At 33.3% G+C, this 14508-nt stretch overlaps 1 pseudogene; it reads left to right on the plus strand.

Annotated features, from left to right (window-relative positions):
- Positions 1-5001: 5001 nt before the first annotated feature.
- On the plus strand, positions 5002-6714 carry LOC133180667 (putative amine oxidase [copper-containing]; annotated as a pseudogene).
- The last annotated feature ends 7794 nt before the right edge of the window (positions 6715-14508 follow it).

Below are 14508 nucleotides of genomic sequence, written 5' to 3' on the forward strand. Positions count from 1 at the left end.
AAAAAAAAAGAATCATTAAACTGAAAAAAAGAAATCTTTAAAAATAATCATCAGTGGACACTCGCTTAATTTTTTTTTTTTTTTTTTTTTTTTTTTTTTTTTTTTTTTTTTTTGATTTAATCTTTCCTCAATAGTTAAAAAATTATCGACTAGGTTTTCTGCGCTTTTGGAAGTTATAGGATTTTTAATGGAAAACTCATTTCAATCCCATTAAGATTAACGTAAAAACATAAAATGCAATTCTTGCTTGGTCAATATCTGCGAAGCTAATAGCTTCACAGTCCTAATTCCTCACTATTGCTTTCTTGCAGTCCCCCAGATTGAAGAAGGCAACGTTAATAGGTGTCCAAAATGTCACGAACTGTCATATTGTTCCACAGATCTCCGTGAAACTAAGAACCCACCACCATTCCATGATCTTACAAGTCTAGATATTAAGTCAATTTTCAATTTCATGAGACGATTAAAACTTACCTTGAAAAGTGAGGCAACATTGTCTTCAAGTTACATTTTTTCTATGGAATTAATACTTCCTAAAAAGAAGCATATAAAAAATCATAAAAAATTAGCAAGGAAAGCACTGGTCACGGTATTTTTTGGTGGTAAAATGAACCCAATTGTTGCAGAGTACTGTGTGAAGCTTAGTCATCGACCTAAATTTTGTGGAAGACCTAGATTTATCCCTTTTCATTTAAGACCTTTCACAAGTCCAGAATTCTCGCTAGCTATTGAAATTCTAAAAGAAGAGGCTGAGAGATTATTAGGTAATATTTTGCTTGAGAGTTTTGAGGCAACTCTACTGAATTGTGGGGACAGATGTTGAGATATTGAAACGGCAGTCCGCTATGCTGCCGTGGCGTCGGGTGTTCGCAGTACAGTTAAGGCAACATTTTCTATAAAAAGGCACCAAAAACGATAAGTTCAACCGTCTTATTTTTTAGCATGAAACCCTATCTGAAATATCTTAATGGCTTTATTAAGAGTTTGTCCATCGCTTTTCACATCGGTATTTTTTGTCATCATGTGACCCTCTAAAGTCACGTGAGCTCCGATTTTAGGACAAAATATGAAATGTCAAATTTAACCAAAAAGTGCAAGGGCAAGGCAAACAATATTTGAACTGCACAAGGTTTCATTGTGTCCCTTGGTATCTATCCTATCGAAAAACTGATGCTCATTCAGTCAGATTTCTGAGATATTTAAGTTATCCATTGAAAACAAACACCAGTATTCAAAAATAGGGTATTTTTCATCATTTAATCGGAAATTTTAAATTGCCTAATGAATTACAAAGAAATGAGCATCACTTTTTTAAAAACTATACAGTAAAATAAAGAATTTAAAATAAAAACCTACCTCTTGGGTTGTCGCCTAGCCCTTGCACTTTTTGCTTAAAAATTGAAATCTTAACACATTCATTCTAAATATAGTTTTCAAACGCATCACTGACCCAACATGGGAAATAACTCTGTGATATTTAGTAGAGTTTGTGTACCTCGCAAATTTTAAACAAATACCTACGGACTGCGCTGGGCTTTATTTCACTAAATCAAAACGGTATGCATAAAAAATCTTTTACTTAATTTTGTTTTGTATATCTTCGTTCTTTTATACGCTACACAAGACGTATTTGACACCTAACGCATTTCCTCCGTTCGCCTAAAATTTGCCGCAACATCCATCATGCAAATAAATTGGAAAATGCCCATGGTTAAAAATATTGAAAGATTCAGTCATTTGTAATAAAAATAAAAAATAGACAGCCCCTATCAATGATTAAACATTTATTCTTCCTCAGTAGACACACAGAAAAAATATCTCCAACAGAACTTAGTGGGTTTTTTTTTTTTCATATGTGACTATTTTAGTTATCAAACCTTCAACTGTTTATGGATTCTAGACTACGTTAAAAGTTTTAAGAACAGAAGGAAGGGATTGGGGTGCTTACTCCTGTATTTAATAACCTGTTTTCCTTTCTACAGATCTAACCCCCCCCCCCCCCTCACTAGTTTGCCTCTGGCTCCTTTGATACCATATACTTACTGGCATGTTAAAAATAAATTATTAAACAGTGTTTACATCAGGTTTTACTTATTTGGGTATTGTAGCACAAATCATATCAGCGTAGGGGGGGGGGGGGGGGGAGGGGGGCTTTAGTCTCATGTTTTTGAGTAATTATCAGTCAATGCGCAAACAAGATAATCATAGTAAAAACTTTGTAATACAGAAACAGATACTCTGTTAAAGAACAAGTGAACACAATATACATGCTGAAATTTAGATCTTGTTGTACCCCAAAACACAGACAGGCGCATACCAGAATGGAAGTGAAATGTACGTAGAGAACGGCTGGGGTCCGCTTTGAGACCCCCAGTGGGTCCAGATGAGGGCCCAGGGGCGAAGTCCCTGGAAGCTCATGGTTTTTACCAAATATTTCATTCAAAATCATGCCATTTCGATTTTCTTTAGAAAATACAAGACATAGTAATATTGTTTTTAACACAAAGTTAAATACTTCCGTGCAAATTTATTGTACATGTAGAGGCTGAATATTTTTTAAAAAGATATATTGGTATCATCTTTCGGCAGCAAATATAATTAATAATTTCAATTTTTAATAAAAATAATATTTCAAATCATATTCTAGTGGATCACAGCATTCAACGGTTGATATTTTCTCAAAGATCTTAAAATAAATTATCAATGTGTTGTAGAAGAATTACAAATTAATGAATGTTTTATTTGGTTTGGCAATGATTTAATAAAACATTACAATTTTTTTTTTTTATAAAGACATAGTAATATAGAATTTGAATTTGAATCGAAACAGTATGAGATAAAATAATTTGAAACAGAAATTTTTGCTGGATGGTATTGATATTTTTTCTCTTCTCACAAATCTCTTCCCCCCCTCCCCCATTTTTTTAAATTTGTAAACGATGTGTACGCACCTGCGTATTTGCGTATAAGCAGCTACGCGCCTGTCAGAATACATGCAAGTAAAGATACTCAAATCTTAACAGCCTTCAAACTTTCACTCCATTGTACTGTTAAAAATTCAAAGTATTAGTTATCTAGAAAATTTATTTAATTAAAAACAGCCTTTCAAATTCAAAGATAAGCTGTAAAGGGATTTCTGAGCAGGTGCAAATATTTCAAACAGTCCACAATTCAAACAGTTCTTCTGGATGAAATCAATTCTGAAAACAAAATGAAATACCATTATGGAAGGTTCATTGGTGTTTTAAAAAAGTGATACTCAAAACAATGCATTGAGTAACATGGAAAGCATATACATGACTCTACTGTTTTTATTATCAAAACATTTCAATAATCTTGCTAGGAATATGTATGGTTTAGAGCTTATATGGAGCATACCTTTTTATTTTATTGGTGGAAACACTTGCTGCCTGAATGAATTGTTCAAATTGTTTGGGAGTAGCTACAACACAATATATATGTAATGAGTGAAAAACATGATTACTTTTGTAGAATGAAATGACATTGCATTGTACAAAACAAACCATGCTATACTATATTTTCTGAAATACATAAAATAAATGGAAACAAATTAAACTTTTGATACAAAACTTTTCTGGGAAATTGAAACCTATGACATTTGCAAAAGAAGAATTGGTAGCTATACTTAATTTAAGTAAAAAAAAAAATCAATATACTAGAGATAACATTTAATTCTTTCACCTATACAACATTTTAAAAAAAATATTTAACACTGGCATACGATAAAATTAATGTGAAATGCTTTAGTGTGATCATACCCAGTGTGGAAATTGATGCATCTATTTTGATAGTTCTAGCTGATGTAAATGTTAGTTTTAACCAGTTCTGTGATAGCTACAATGACAAAAGAATTATACATATAAACAGTACATAAATACATGTATATACATATCAGACTGACTTAATGTACATGTAGTCAGACAAATGAAAATTCAAACATTTTATCTTCATTAATGTAGAAATTCTATAAATTTACAGCCTAGTGATATAGATAGTAAAAGTTCTATGATGAATTTAAAATATGAAGCACTGGTAAAAACTGAAATCTTAAAATTCACATATTTTGGATTGCCAGAGGTAAAAATTAAAATTTATAGGGTCTTATACTCTTGTATGTACAGTGCACATACATTGTACACTGTGCAGTTTGACTTCACAAATACACTGTAAGTGTGACTGCATCTAAATTATACTATTTGATATCATGACGTGCTGTGCTTATATTATGTTACATGTTTGTACATGTATGCCAAAGGACAACATCATTGCATATTTAAAAGTGTGCAACTTTCATAATGTGTGTGTTTTTGTGTATGTGTGTGCTTGGGGTGGGGTGGGGTGTACACACAGGACACTGCATTGCAGTTTGTGACGGACTGTAACAATACATCTTATTGCACATGTTCAAAGTTATTTTACATCGATGTAAAGAATAGTATGTCTACATGTTAATACCTATGCACATGCACACCTTAATGAACAGAAAGGGACCTAGGGAGATAGTGCGGATCGTCTCAGTTTTCCATGATTTCCCGAAATAAGGTCATCATCTTCTCATCAAAAAGATAAACAAGGCCCAGGTCTCTTATTTTATCCCTGTTCTCTTTAAAGATTGCCTGATTGTTGCATTTATCCACTGCATATCTCAGCTGCTGTCGCCACGTTTTTAGATGTAAACAACATTCCGTGTCACCGAGTGCAAGCGCTTGGCTGAAGCCGAATGCAGCCAAACGACACAACAAAAAGAGAATTATTTCGAAGACGTGTTGTTAGTTTGTAAGAGAAAATCACTAATGTTAATTATTTAAACCTGAAAATACAGACATTCATTACAAATTCTCGCAATCATCATTAAATAGCTTTTTTGAGCTCTATTTCCTTATATGGATCTATCAAGGCGGAGCAACTGTCATGACGTCAAACCTCATTATGACCTCATTACCATATTATCTTCATGTGTAGCCTTAACTGTACTGCGTTTGTGGTGAAAATTTTCGAGGCATCTGGTTTCCTTTTTTTCAAAGTCGACGCTGAAGTCTTCTGAATCCTGTTGACTTTGTTGTTCTTGTCTTGATAAATGGGACAGCTACACCACAGACTGCAGATGTCTGGTACAATGGTCAACTGTTTAATTCACTTCAGGCATTCAGGGAGATAAACTCCATGTGCGTTTCCTTTCGGACCCACATCCTACCGAGGTCTTTTCCCCACATCCACAAAGACCTCCTTCTCAAGTGGAACCTGACGGAAAACGCTACTCAATCAAAGGCCAGTCAGTTCATTACATGAGCTTGGACTTTCAGTTTGGAGTATCACCTACTCATGGTCCTCAACTTTACAAAATAAAATACAAAAACGATTTGATTGTTTATGAATTAGGGCTGTCAGAGATAACGGTATTTTATTCTTCTGCTGAACCTTTAGGTAGATTTGCCAATTTCTTTGACACTGCGGGTTTGATTGGAACCCACATTCAAACATTAGTTCCTGGTGTCGATTGTCCAACTCATGCTACCTTTGCAGATTCAACATTTATGTCGGAATCTTCAAACGTACCGATTATAAGAAGGAACTCTGTATGTGTGTACGAACACAATACAGGTATGCCTCTCAGACGACATTATGTAGCAGATGACTATCCATCTGGCTATTACGAAGGTGCACCTAATACCGCACTTGTTCTATGAATGATTTTTACTATTGTAAATTACGACTATATCTTTGACTTTATGTTCTATCACAATGGTGCAATGAAAACAAAAGTACTGACGTCAGGGATAGCTTTGCCGTCATACGTTCAAAACACCTGTAAATATGGTTTCCAGATGAACAGGCAATCTACGGGTCTTCTTCATCAACACATGTTTAATTTTAAGGTTGATATCGATATTGGAGGAATAAAAAACAGCTACTTCACATGCGATATACGAGATGAAAGCTTTTCAAACCAATTCTCAAAGTCTCTTGAAACATGGTACCAAACAAGAATAGTTAAAGTCAATTACACTACAGAGAGAGAAGCTGCATTTAGGTATAATTTTAGCGAACCCAAATATCATGTGTTCTACAATGAAAAGAACAGGGATAAGTTTGGTAATCCTAGGGCGTATCGGCTTTTTCTAAGAGGAGTAGCCAAAAGTCTTTCAAGGAAGGAGAGGGGAACGAACCAGGCATGTTATGGATGCGATATCAGTTGGCGGTTACTAAAGGAAAAGAAAAGGAACGATACAGCAGCTCTAAATATGCCACCTACGATGGGGAAGACAGTGTTGTCATTTTGAAAATTTTATAGGCGATGAATCAATCGTACAAGTGGTAAACAACATTTTTATACTCTTTTATTGACTGACTTTAATTAGTTTGTTAACATTCAAAGATTTTATCGAAAGAGCTCAATCAGAGAGAGAGAGAGAGAGAGATGTATGGAGATACATTTATTAATTCCTAACATACTTGAAGCATCTTTGTTTACTTGATGTGGACTGTGAAATAATTTGACTGTTCGATGAACATTTTTTGCTTTTTAAGGACCTGGTTGCTAGGGTAACTATAGGGATCCATCACATACCTCATACAGATGAGGTACCTAACCAGCAAACCGTCGGTGGTGACGTAAGCTTCTTCCTTCTCCATTTCAACTACTTTATACAAGATCCAAGCTTGGGAATTCGGGACGGTGTAGAAATTTTCTAAGATGATCCAAAAGTACCCTAGAGATAGAGTCTAATATGGAGGAGGTTGATGGTGTACCGACTCGCACTTACAATGTGGAGGACATAGCAGATGATCCTGAAGATTTCTTACCTCGACCTACGTGTGATGAGTGATATATTTCTCCAAAATAAAGAAGTCAAAGAAATGCTAATGATTTTATCCTTTACAGGCATTGTAGTTAACAAATTTTTTGTCTTCACAATACCATAGTATCATCATTTCTTAAAACATTTCTGTGACGTCATACATCGATTTATCCTTATCAATGAATTAAAGGGTTTTTTGTCTGTAGGTGTCTGTTAAATGAGGACTAATTTTTGGACTTTTGTAGGTTATATTGGAATGATTAAAGGACAATAGAGATAAAAAAAAAATGAATCAAACAAGACAACATAACATTTAAACAAAGGAAATGTAGGAATTTTCGATGTTATCTAATATTTACAATTTAACAATAATTCAATTGAAAAATACATGAGTAATCCACGTTGAAATGATTTATCTAAAAAAAAGTTAAATCAAAGTGACAATCTTAAATTTCGCAAATTAATTGACGCAATTTGAAAGGGTTCACAGACACTCAATCTAGAAGCATGTAAATTCTTATCCTTTTGTCTTTTAATTGGAGGTACATCCTTTTTTGCCTTGTTACAATGCAAAATGTAATAACAGCGCAGAATAAAATAAATCGGGAATATTACTTGCTGTGTTATTACATTTTACGTCGAGATGAACACAAAATGTTCTTAGATGTAAATTTCTTCTTGGATGTAGGTCTGCAACCAGGACGTTTGTTTCTGAGATTAATTGTTCAGCCTTTGTCCTCCATTAATCACAACGTAAAAAAATCTGAAGAGCTTGTTGTTTTAAACTAGTTCTCTGATGCAAATTTTTCGTCGTCTCCATGGTGTTGCAGTGTTAAATTAATAAGTTGTTACTTAATCCTCCTAGGTACCTGATCCCAAATCTGGATTCGGGGTCCATGTTTAATGCCCTATTCACAAATTTGTATTGATTGAAGATTTTTTTTTTTTAGATATCACTGTTGTTTTCTTCATTTTCTTCATTGTTAAAACTTACTTATAAAACTAACTTTTATGCATGTGTAAAACATATCACAAATGTCGCAATGCGGATAATTATGGCTAAACAACGTTAATATTAAATATGTGTCCGTTGATATAAAACAGAGGTTTAATAATTTTATTTATTGAAATTACTACAGTTGAGAACTTTGGAACTAGTTATTATAGACTTAGCTTAGGGGATAGTACCAAGAAATGTCATCAGAGCAGGACAATAAACAGTTTACACGTAACTGTCTAATTGGTTAACAATAGGATAGTTTAAGTAAGTAAGAAGCATGAATAAAGTCAGATATCAGAAGTATTCAGTACTGACATGATTAACAGCTTTCACCTTGTAATAACTATATGGATGGGTAGAATTAAGGTTTGCCAAAGATAACAATAGAGTCGAATTATAATATACGAAGATATTCAATCACAATTTACATATTCAATAGTAAAACAAGCTACCTCTGTCAACGCAGACCTATGCTCACCGTATCCCTGCTATATTTCATAAATTACGACAAACAAGACGACATATATAATGTCATGATTAATACAACTTATGTGTCAATTTTCTATCCCTTTATTATGAGTGATAAGGTTTAAAGATGATGCTTTTTAAAACACTTTCAGATCGATCTCTGTTCACTGTCTTCACCTTTTTCATTATTGCACTTGATGGAACCCCTTCGGTCCTTTAAAGGTCTATTCACCCCTACTAATGTCATTGTGATTTAAATTGAAGACGCATCTCGTAGTCTTGGTTGACCCATCCAGAGGTTATACGGTAAAAACGGTTTTAGGAATATATTTGGCAGTAAATAGGAAATTGCTATAGTCTCTTTCCTCTTAATACATGTACGATGAACAAATGAGTTTCCATACCTTTCTGGTATGAATTTCTGATTTTATGATGGAACAGGGGTTTAAAAATCATATGTATTTAATCTTCCCTTTTATGATTTTTTTTTTGTTTGTTGTTTAACGTCTCTCTCGAGAATTTTTCACTCACGTGGAGACGCCACCACTTGCCGATGAAGGGCTACAAATTTTGACCTTTACTCGGCACTCATGGCGACTGAGCAGTGAGGGATCTTTTTCGTGCCGGCACCTACTGCGACACGGGACCTCGGTTATGCCGTCTCACCCGATGGACCGGTCTCCACATCCCACAGTGGGATTCGAACCCGCAACGTAAGGATCAACTCCTTACTTCGTGACTCTGGAGCAGACGCTCTTAACCACTGCACCACGCCGGCGACCCGCTTTGATGATTTACAATGAACAATAGAGCTCAGTAGCACATATTTCTCCAAAGTCTCCCAAAGGGCTGATAACATAGAATGTGATATATGGTCATTGTTATAATTGCGCACAACGGGTATTACCAAGAATTTCATTGAATGAATAGCATGGTATGTGGGCCTACTATATGTTTACATTTTACTTCGAGCACATGGTTTAGGTGTATAGGTGAAGCACCATCCAACATAAAATGGCTGCGAGAAAAACAATTGAAACTAATTTTTATGTTTTTTGAATACAAAGAACAGAAACTAAGAAAAATATTCCAGTCATGTTCTCAATAAGAATGATAAGAAAGGAAGTGTTTTTGACTTCATAACCTGGTATTGGTGCGTTTGTAATCTTTTTTATCACAAATTGTTGAGAAGAAATTAAGTTTTACAATGTACAGTTTAATAATGGTCTGTGCCACGTTCAGAAACTTTTGCAAAAGACACTAGCGTTTTAAGGATAAGGAGAACGAGCAACCTTCTTCCATAGGCATTTAAAAAGCCACGACAGCAGTTTTTTTTAATTTTATTTTTAATTTTTCTAACATAACAATATACGTGAACTCATGTGACTTTTGTCTATGGCCAGGGAATCTACCTGACAATTGTATTCACCGATAGACAGACGTTAATCGTCTTACAGAATGGCTTTGATGAAATTAGAATTCTGCATGGTGATTTAACAACTTTTTGTGAATGCGAGCATGAAAATAAAAGATAATAATAGACAATCATATTGTTTTTCATCTATGAAATGCATGCAAAAAGTGGCCATTATGTTTTCCCAATTGCGATTTGGTCTTTTTTAAGTGTACAATTCCTGTAGTATCCGAAGAATCCCATAATTCAATTTAACTATTCAGCAGATTTTGTTGGTTTAAGTCACATTAGTATTTCTTTTAGCATGTAAATTTAGTCTGATGCAAGAAAATTTATAGTTTCTAATGCAAGCATGATTGTCCAAAAAGAAATTTTGTGCACAACTGCAGAACAATAATAGCACAAAAAATACTTATTGAAAAAGTTTGAATGAATTCTAGATATATCCAAGGAAATTTCAACATATTTTGCAATGATGAAATTGAAACGTAATAAAATTTTTCTATTTACCATGTCTCCTCGTGTTAGACATTTCCTAGCAACACTTCCGGAAATAATTTACCTTTCCCACTAACAATCTCGCTTTAGTATGGATGTATTGTTGGTTGCAGTAACGACTATGACGAAAAAGGGGTTTTGGAGGTATCTTGCTGGAATATTATCTATTGCAATATGAATAAGATCGAAGAAATCAACTACGCAACTGTTTATTCAGAGGTTGTTAGATTTGATTATTACTCGTAAAAACATTAGTTTCTCTGGTGATAAAGTTTTTTTTATATAATCATAATCATTGTGTACATGTTCTACACAATACCGTAAGTAAAATACATAAATCGATATACTTGCAAAGCAATTATAAACAAAACATTTTAGTGTATGCATAATCATTGGAAATTATGCAGGTGATCAAAGTAACACTACCTTATCCTAGCAATCCGATTAGATATCTTATCCAAGAAGGGATTGACTTCCGTATGAATGCTTGAAAATGCCTTAAAATGGCATTTTATACAAAACAAAAAGATACATGCAGGGAACCTACAAGTGTACCCCTCATGCATTTTTCAAACAACTTTATGAAGTTACTTAATCTTTAAATATACAGCTGATCAAAAGGGAAAAAAATCGTCCCCTGTTGGTCAGTTACATATATTGCCCCTCGGACTTTTTTAACGCTTAGTAAATGGAAATTTAGATAGTAAAATGAAACGAAAACGGACAACCTGAGCTTAGCCAACATCTTCTCCCAACCCCACACACCCTACACATACGTGTGTGCTCATTTTGAAAATTGAAGTTTTCCAAACTTTATCTCCACTTTTTTCATCACAATTTTTATTGTTTATAGACTGCTCTCTCTCTCTCTCTCTCTCTCTCTCTCTCTCTCTCTCTCTCTCAAACATACACACACTGTAATGGTTTGAACAGTTCCTTTCAAAGATTTGGTGCCGTTGACTACCCCTGGACTTGCTGGAGAAAGTCCTGCCAGGGGCATTAAGAACTTGGTTCATTTCCTCGAGGGAGAAAAAAAATTAAGGAGTTAGCAATTCAATTGTTTGGCATGAGGGTATCCTGGATAGCTCAGTCGGTAGAGAGCATGAATAGTAATGCTGGGGTCCCAGGTTAAATTTCCTGTCAAGTCATACATTTTTCCTTTCCTGTTAAAACCCACAAACAAATTTAACAAAAGACTTAGCGCCTCGCTCCAGTGTCTATTCTTCTAAGTACCTTTAGACTCTAAAGTCTAAGTAAGGAAAATTAGAAACGATGAAATAATATGAAGATAAAAATAGTAATCAACTTCAGAAGTCCATCAAAACAAAACAAAACCATATTGGGAGCAGAGCAAACGCAGACCTCTAAAACGCAGACCTCTAAAAACATCAGAGGTGGGATCAGGTACCATGGAGGAGTAAGCAGCCCCTGTCAATAGGTCACAATGCATGTTTGCTCCTTGTCATAATGGGGAGATAGAGAAATCCGTAGACAATTCGGTGTGAAAATAATGGCCTATTAATTTTTATGAAAAACGTCGGTCAACATTCGATTTAATGATTTGTATTTGCTAACAAGGTCAATGTATCGGCCCTAGGATATGCAAAATTGTGAGTTTGAATAGGATTGTTGATATCTTTGTATCATCAACTTATTTAACAATAGCTTAAATCGCTTTAGAAATTGTTCTTACGTAGATCATGCTCTTGCGTATCGAATAAACAAGGAGACATAAACTCCACATACAGGTAAAGGAACTTGACAATAGAAAAGCTGAAGTCATCACATTTATCATAAAGATTTCTTGTTAGTTTGCCATCAAAGTATTTTTTCTAGTAAATTATCCAAATATGAAACAGATATGTCAGACTCTTACATTTTTTCCAGTTCAAACGAATATATCGAATCGACGTAGGAATGAAATTGCATATTTTCAAATTAAAAAAAGCATAGTTGATATATCTAAATCTTGAAATGAAGGCCAAGGAAAGATATTTCTAAAAAGAAAAAGTAAACAATAGGTCACCTGAGTGACTCAGGTGCTTTAAAACGTGAATCTGCACCAATCGGTAATTCGTGCATATGAATATGACAAAATACAGCCCAACCGTTCTTCAAAAAAATTTGATACCTTTATATTTCCACGTAAGCATTTTTGCTCGTCTATTGTGGTAAAAATCTAACGGAGTAAGAGCATGATTTGGAAAAAAAAAGTAATCTCAACTATCAATTATAATATAGCTGTTTTTTTAAAGATTTTGTCATTCTAGGTTTTCAAAGGTTATGTACAGAGAGAATATATATATATATATATATATATATATATATATATATATATATATATATATATATATATATATATGTATATATATATATATATATATATATATATATATATATATATATATATATATATATATATATATATATAGGGTGTCCCAGAATATATGATACCTTTTCAAGATTTCGTAAAACCTAATGTAATGGATAATGAATGACAACAAATGCATCATAAACATTGCATATACTGTCCAATTTTATTCCCATAATCTGACAGTCATTAGAAAGAAAACAACAAAATGAGTTGAATTTGAAAAATGTTATGGTTTTTAAATGATGACCTCTAAATGACGACGTTCTATCTGTGTAATGATAATGTCTAGACATTGCAAAAAAACAGAGACTGTCTCGGTTGTACATGTGTAACTTTTGGTTTTCATTAGAGGTAAATATCTTATATATGTTAAGAATTCTGGTTTGGGTTTAGCAGCAGTTACCTAAGATTAGGATTGATAATTACAGTTTCAAAATAAGGGTAGCTACCGTAGCTCTTCTGATAATCTATTTTGATTGAAATTGCAGTTTTTTGCAAAAGTTAGATGTACATTTGTTACGTTGCAATTTCATAAGTATGAGAATATTTTTTGAATATTTTGTTGCGAAAAAATTGTACCTATTCAAATATTTATGGAGACATATATCAAAGAAATTGGCCAAGGGATGTGTTTATGGCAGGCATTTCAAATGGTATCATATATTTTGGGACACCCTGAATAAAATCTCAAACCGAAATAAATTATACCAGTTTCATTTTCAATCTTCAGGATTTTGACAATATATTGCTTCGTTATACATATACAAATCAAAATTCTTACTTTGACGTCAAAAAGCGCATATATATTTAGTTTCGCTTTGGCAAAGTTCATTATGACGTCATGATTAAACGTTATTTAATTTTTCATTCAAATAATACCGTTATATACTGCAGGGAAAAGTTTTTATCTGATACGAAATATGATTATGTAACAGGATTATATCTTGAAATGAAAATTTGATTTTTTTCTGCTGCTTTTATCAAAAAATGACCTTACAACAGATTGAAAATCTTTGAGATTCTGCACATGTTAAAATAGGTAAATCAAAATATACTTGTACCTTAATTAACTTAACATTTTATAACAGATTAAAAGAATTATTAATTCTCTTCGTGACTTTTTTCTTATCAATTATTACAGTACAACATCCAAAAATTGAAATTTGTCTCGATAATGAATACGTGAACGCCTCCTGATCTATTTAACGTTTCAGACTTCAGAGTAAGAACAATCGGGTCATGACATTGCGGAAGACAAAATGTTCATTTTTTGAGCAAGTCAATCACATTTTTGTCCTACTGAATCTATTTAGGTTCACTGAAGACGTATAAAACCGAAATCAAATAATGTGCTTGGCATTATATTTTACAAACAGATAGCAGAATGGATCTTTTGACGGTACGTTTTTTTTTTTTTTTTTTTTTTTTTTTTTTTTCCCTTGAAAGAAGTATATGATTGTAAATTATGCCTTTTTTCAGGTATTTACACATTTGCAACATTATATATGTTATTTTACCGAAAAGAAAGTCTTTAGGAGACTTTATTCACTGGATCTTTGATATCTTTTGAAATGTATGATTTCAGCATTGAAACTCCAGAATAATCTTTGATATGTGGGATGGTTGTTTATACGATTTGTAGACGAATGCTGTAATTTTCCAAGTTATTACCACACTGCCAAATGTATAGGGTATTATTTTGATAAAGACCATGAATTAGTAAATGTATAAAAATTAATATATATATATATATATATACACTATCAAACATGTGTAAATTTCGACGGAAGTTCTTAAAAATTCAATTTTAAAAACACATGCATTAACGTTGATTAGTTATTGTTTTCACATATCTGGAGGTGATTAAAGCTTTCGGGTTGAGATCGTTGCGGTACATGTAATTGGTCAGTGTGTAAAGTGTTAAAACTTTAAA

Source organism: Saccostrea echinata, unplaced genomic scaffold, assembly GCF_033153115.1.
Source record: "Saccostrea echinata isolate AGI-Se365-2 ecotype Australia unplaced genomic scaffold, CSIRO_AGI_Sech_v1 ptg000007l, whole genome shotgun sequence".
NCBI lineage: Eukaryota > Metazoa > Mollusca > Bivalvia > Ostreida > Ostreidae > Saccostrea > Saccostrea echinata.